General features: G+C 40.2%; 1 pseudogene; it reads left to right on the forward strand.

Annotated features, from left to right (window-relative positions):
• Positions 1–1,163: 1,163 nt before the first annotated feature.
• LOC101837003 lies at positions 1,164–1,623 on the forward strand (annotated as a pseudogene).
• Positions 1,624–6,424: the final 4,801 nt, after the last annotated feature.

The following is a 6,424-nucleotide window of genomic DNA, read 5'->3' on the forward strand; positions in this document are numbered from 1 at the left end:
ATATAAGTTGGATTAAATTTAGCAGCATTAATAATCAAATGTCTTTTAGCAGTTATTGTTCCTTTCTTAGCAATTAAACAATTTAAAGACAACACAACTGTACAAAGTATCGAGACTCTCTGTGTATTTTTCATTTCATAAACTTTTATTTTTTCCTTTTCTTTTACTTAATACCAGTACCTCGTTTACTAACTGTTACCAATTTTCAATTCACCCACTTTTAATCCATCCTCCAACTGAGGATGATTTCTCAAGTTCCCCTTTCTTTTCCGACCTTGGTGTCAGGAGAAAGCCTGGAGATTAATTCAATACACCTTCTCCTTAGAAGGTGATCTCTCAAGCAAAAGCCTGGAGATTTGATCATTCAATTTTACTGTTAGAAGTTGAGGTACCTGTTTTTAATTCTTTTCTTTCTCAAGTCTCTCCTCTCCCGAGTCTTCTTTCTGGCCAATCTTTCCCAGTCTTTCCAAGTCTCTCTGGATCTCGGTGGGACCTCCAATTGTGGCGCCCAAGTGTAATGGTTAGAACTCTGGACTCTGAATCCAGCAATCTGAGTTCAAATCTCGGTGGAACCTCCAATTGCAGCGTGCATGCCACAAGCAACTCCAAGGTATCAGGAAAAGAAAGATCAGATGTCCAGCTGTTTTTACTAAGAAAATGCACGTGCTGCCTTTATTGCCAGGAGAATGTGTGTATGTGTGTCTTCATTGCAAGTGCTAAGAGGTCTCTCTCTTGTAGTAGTGAGGAGCTTTATATACAGGTTTACAGCACAGTGGAAAAACCCCAGGTGGAAGACAGCGTGTTTTCCTCCTGCTGAATGTTGATGTCAGAGGGCCAATGCCAGGGCAGGAAGCCAGGACTAGAAAATGGGATGGACTTGTACCCTGTGGGGTCTGGGGCCCAACACCGCCTTTAGACTTCTACTACATTAATGAGTGCAGGCCAGCTCCAGGAATCACCTTAAACAATGAAGCTTTGGATGTTTGTGTACAGTCTGCTTCTTTAAAAAAGTGTTGTCCTATTGGACCTGGAGTTGTTTTGGCTTATAATAAGAACCAACAAACTAAAGTCAAACCTGGCACTCCCATCTACGAATGCAACTCAAGGTGCCAATGTGGACCTGATTATCCCAATAGGATTGTACAAAAAGGTACACAGGATTCCCTGTGCATCTTTAGAACTAGCAATGGTTGTGGCTAGGGTGTAAAAACCCTTGTGAAGATTAAAAGAATGAGTTTTGTCATGGAATATGTTGGAGAGGTAATCACAAGTGAAGAAGCTGAAAGGCATGGACACTTATATGACAACCGAGGAATCACATCTGTTTTTGATCTGGACTATGAATCTGATGAATTCACAGTGGATGTCACTTGATATGGAAATGTGTCTCACTTTGTGAATCATAGTTGTTACCCAAATCTTCAGGTCTTTAATGTTTTCATCAATACCCTTGATTCTCGGCTTCCCACAGAACCATAAAAGCTAGAGAAGAGCTGACTTTTGATTAACAAATGAATGGTTCTGGAGAATTACCTTCAGATTCTATTCTACAGCCCTGCCCCCAAAAGGATCAGAACTGATTGCAAATGTGGGGCTGAGACTTGTCGAGGTTACCTCAACTGAAACTTCAGGAAATAGAGCGCATAATTGTGTTTTGTTTTGTTCTAACAACTTAAAAAGTATTTGGGATGCCTTTCTATCATCAAGATTACATGTATATGTTAATATACAACTTGTGTCTCAAGATATTGCAAAGGACATTACTGCTGCTTCTGAAGAGGACTGCAGGGCCACATAAATAGAATGCATTTGGTGGTGACATACTGAATATGGAAACTGAATTCTTTACAAATCACTATATGCTTAGTTAAGAAATATGAATAGACAAGTGTCCACTTTAGTGTTTGAAACGCAATGAGGCAATCATTGTTAATATAAAACCTTTTACCATAACAGATAATTCTGTTTAGGTAAATGTACAGATTTTATATTTTTACTCTATTGTTCCTGCTTAATATTTACTAATCTTGTGTTTGAGACAAATAAGCAGCACTGAAGTTTTTTTTTACTATATTTTCTACTTTTACATTAAAACTGGTATCTTAATGATTTATTTCAGGTATAAAAGTAAATATGGATCCCGGCGTACCTTCCAATGACTTGGGAAGGCCGCAGAGCTTCTCATCCCAGCAAGAGCCAAACACGCCAGATCCCAGGTCTTCTCTTCCAACAAGGAGACCAGGGGACCAGCTGGTCCCGCAGGACCAGGTAAAACAGGCCCTGCATCCAGGCCTGCATTCCAGTGCCTGGGGATTGCCTGGGAACTGCACAGAGCTTCCAATCCCGGCGGGAGCCAAGCACCCCAGATTCCAAGTCTTCTCTTCCACCAACGAGATCAGGAAACCAGCAGATCCAGGTAAAAAAGGCCCCACATCCCCATGTGCCTTCCAGTGACTGGGGACGGCCACAGAGCTTCCCATCACAGTAGGAACAACAGAAAAACAAATATGACACCACCAGATTTTATAGACTCCACACCAGGAAGACTCCAACATTCCAATGCAAATGAAGCAGAAGAGAATGACCTTAAAAACACCTTCATGAAAATGATAGAGGGCCTAAAAGAGGATATAGGAAAATCCCTCAAAGAAATGGAACATCCACATAAAAAAGAATATACCTTCTTCTCACCACCACATGGAACCTTCTCAAAAATCAACCACATACTTGGCAACATATCAAACCTCAACAGCTACAAAAAATTGGAATAACTCCATGCATCATATCAGACCACCATGCGTTAAAATTAGAATTCGACAAGCCAAATTGCAGAAACCCTACAAAGTCACAGAAATTGAATAATGCACAACTGCACCATTCCTGAGTCAAAGAAGAAATAAAAAAAGAAATTAAAGACTTCCTAGAAGTCAATGAGAATGAAGACACAACATACCCAAACCTATGGGACACTTTGAAAGCAGTGCTACGGGGGAAGTTCACAGCACTAAGTGCCCACATGAAGAAACTGGAGAATAATTATACTAGATAATTAATAACACAGCTGAAAGCTCTAGAACACAAAGAAGCAAACTCCCCCAGGAGGAGCAGACGCCAGGAAATAATAAAATTGAGGGCTGAAATCAATAAAGTAGAATCTAGGAAAACAATACAAAGAATCAATGCAACCAAGTTTTGGTTCGTTGAGAAAATCAGTAGCCCTACTATATACGAGGATAAAAGGGCTGAGAAAGAAATCAGAGAAACATCACCCTTTACAATTGCCACAAACAACATTAAATACCGTGGGGTAACACTAGCCAAACAAGTGAAAGACCTGTATCGCAAGAACTTTGAATGTTTAAAGAAAGAAATTAAAGAAGCCCTCAGAAAATGGAGAGATCTCCCATGCTCTTGGATAGGTAGGATCAATGTAGTAAAAATGGCAATCCTGCCAAAAGCAATCTACAGATTCAATGCAATCCCCATTAAAATCCCAACACAATTCTTCACAGACCTTGAAAGAACAATCATCAATTTTGTATGGAAAAACAAAAGACAGCCGGACAGTGGTGGCATACACCTTTAATCCCAGCACTCGGGAGGCAGAAGCAGGTGGATCTCTGTGAATTCGAGGCCGGACTAGACCGACAGCCTCCAAAACAATACAGAGAAACCCTGTCTCGTAAAAATAAAAAAAAAAACAAAAGACCCAGGATAGCCAAAACAACCCTGTTCAACAAGGCAACGTCTGGAGGCACCACCATCCCTGACCTCAAGCACCCCAGACTCCAGATCTTCTCTCCCACCAACGAGACCAGGAAACGAGAGGAGGCTGGGAGTCCAGGGAAACAGCTGTTCCGGATCAGGTACAACAGGACCCAGCATAGGGTCCAGGGGACCAGGTAGGAGGCTAAGCGCCCCAGATTCCTGTTCTTCTTCTCCACCCACGGAACCAGCATTTGGAAAAGGAATAGAAGAACCACCAGATTATTGGACTTGCTAGCACCCACCAAAAGGGAACTCTGGTCCCCAGACCAGTAAGGGGCTCTTTCTGCACCCACTAGAAGAAGAGATGGGAAAGAGACAATACAAAAACACAGTCAGCAACAGAAAAACAAATATGACCCCGCCAGATTCTAGAGACTCCACACCAGCAAGACCCCAACATTCCAATGCGAACGAAGCAGAAGAGAACGACCTTAAAAGCACTTTCATGAAAATGATAGAGGCCCTAAAAGAGGATATAGGAAAATCCCTCAAAGAAATGGAAGAAAAAACAAACCAAAAAATGCAAGAAATGGAAGAAAAAACAAACCAAAAAAGGCAGGAAATGGAAGAAGAAATGAAGCAAAAAATGCAAGAAATAGAAGAAAAAACAAAGCAAAAAATGCAAGAATTGGAAGAAAAATCAAAGCAAAAAATGCAAAAAATGGAAGAAGAAACAAACCAAAAAAGGCAGGAAATGGAAGAAGAAACAACGCACAAAATGCGAGAAATGGAACAAAAAGCAAACCAAAAAATGCAAGAAATGGAAGAAAGAACAAACCAAAAAATTCATAAAAGGCAACAAACGGACGAAAAGATAAACAGAAAATTGCAAGAAGCAATGCAAACACTGCAAGGGTTGAAAACTGAAATAGAGACATTAAAAAAACACAATCTGAAGAAAGGCAGAAAATAGAAAAGCTGGACAAACAGTCAGGCACTACCAATACAAGCATTACCAACAGAATAGAAGAGATGGAAGAGAGAATCTCAAGTGTTGAAGATACACTAGGAGAAATGGATTTATCAACCAAAGAAAACCTTAAATCCAACAAATCCTTAACACAAAACATCCAGGAAATATGGGACACCATGAAAAGACCAAACCTAAGAATAATAGGTATAGAAGAAGGAGAAGAAATCCACCTCAAAGGGGCAGAAGGCATATTCAACAAAATCATAGAAGAAAACTCTCCCAACCTTAAGAAAGACATGCCAATGAAGGTACAAGAAGCCTACAGAAAACCAAATAGAGTGGACCACAAAAAAAATCCCCTGGCCACATAATAATCAAGACCCCAAACATACAGAATAAAGAAAGAATATTAAGAGCAGCAACGGAAAAAGGTCAAGTAACATATAAAGGCAGACCTATCAGAATTACACCTGATTTCTCCCTGGAAACTCTGAAAGCCAGAAGGTCCTGGATAGATATTCTACCTACACTAAGAGACCATGGATGCCAGCCCAGACTTCTATACCCGGCAAAGCTGTCAATCACTATAGACGGAGAAAACAAGACATGACAAAACTAGATTCAAGCAATATGTGTCCACTAACCCAGCCCTACAGAAAATTTTGGAAGGAAAACTCCAACCCAAGGAAGCTAACTACAACCAGAAAAACATAAGCATTAGAGAATCCCTCTCTACCAACAGCCAAAAGAACAAAGGGGTGAAATTCCACACATAATTCCACCAACAACAACCATTGCAAATCGAAGAAGGATGAGCAATCAATGGTCATTAATATCCCTCAATATTAATGGCCTTAACTCACCCATAAAAAGACACAGGCTAGCAGAATGGATTCGAAGACAGAACCCTTCCTTCTGCTGCATACAAGAAACACACCTCACCCTCAAAGACAGACATTACCTGAGAGTTAAAGGTTGGGAAAAAATTTTTCAATCAAATGGACCCAAGAAACAAGCAGGGGTAGCAATCCTAATATCTAACAAACTAGACTTTAAAATAAAATCAATCAAAAGAGATGAAGGAGGTCATTACATACTCATCACAGGTGAAACCCACCAAGATGAAGTGTCTATCCTGAACATCTATGCCCCAAATACAAAGCCATCCACATTCGTTAAAGAAACATTATTAGAACTTAAATCTCATCCAAAGCCCCACACAGCTATAGTGGGAGATTTCAACACACCACTCTCACCACTAGACAGGAATACCAGACAGAAACTCAACAAAGAAGCAAAGGGTCTAATAGATGTAATGACCCAACTGGGATTATCAGATATCTATAGAACATTTCATCCACATAAAAAAGAATATACCTTCTTCTCACCACCACATGGAACCTTCTCAAAAATCAACCACATACTTGGCAACATATCAAGCCTCAGCAGCTACAAAAAAATTGGAATAACTCCATGCATCTTATCAGACCACCATGCTTTAAAATTAGAATTCAACAACAACTCAAATTGCAGAAAACCTACAAACTCATGGAAATTGAATAATGCTCAACGGCACCATCCCTGGGTCAAAGAGGAAATAAAAAAAGAAATTAAAGACTTCCTCGAATTCAATGAGAATGAAGACACAACGTACCCAAACCTATGGGACACTTTGAAAGCAGTGCTACGGGGGAAGTTCATAGCACTAAGTGCTCACATGAAGAAACAGGAGAACAGTTATAC

This window comes from Mesocricetus auratus, unplaced genomic scaffold, assembly GCF_017639785.1.
Source record: "Mesocricetus auratus isolate SY011 unplaced genomic scaffold, BCM_Maur_2.0 Super-Scaffold_100033, whole genome shotgun sequence".
Taxonomy (NCBI): Eukaryota; Metazoa; Chordata; class Mammalia; order Rodentia; family Cricetidae; genus Mesocricetus; species Mesocricetus auratus.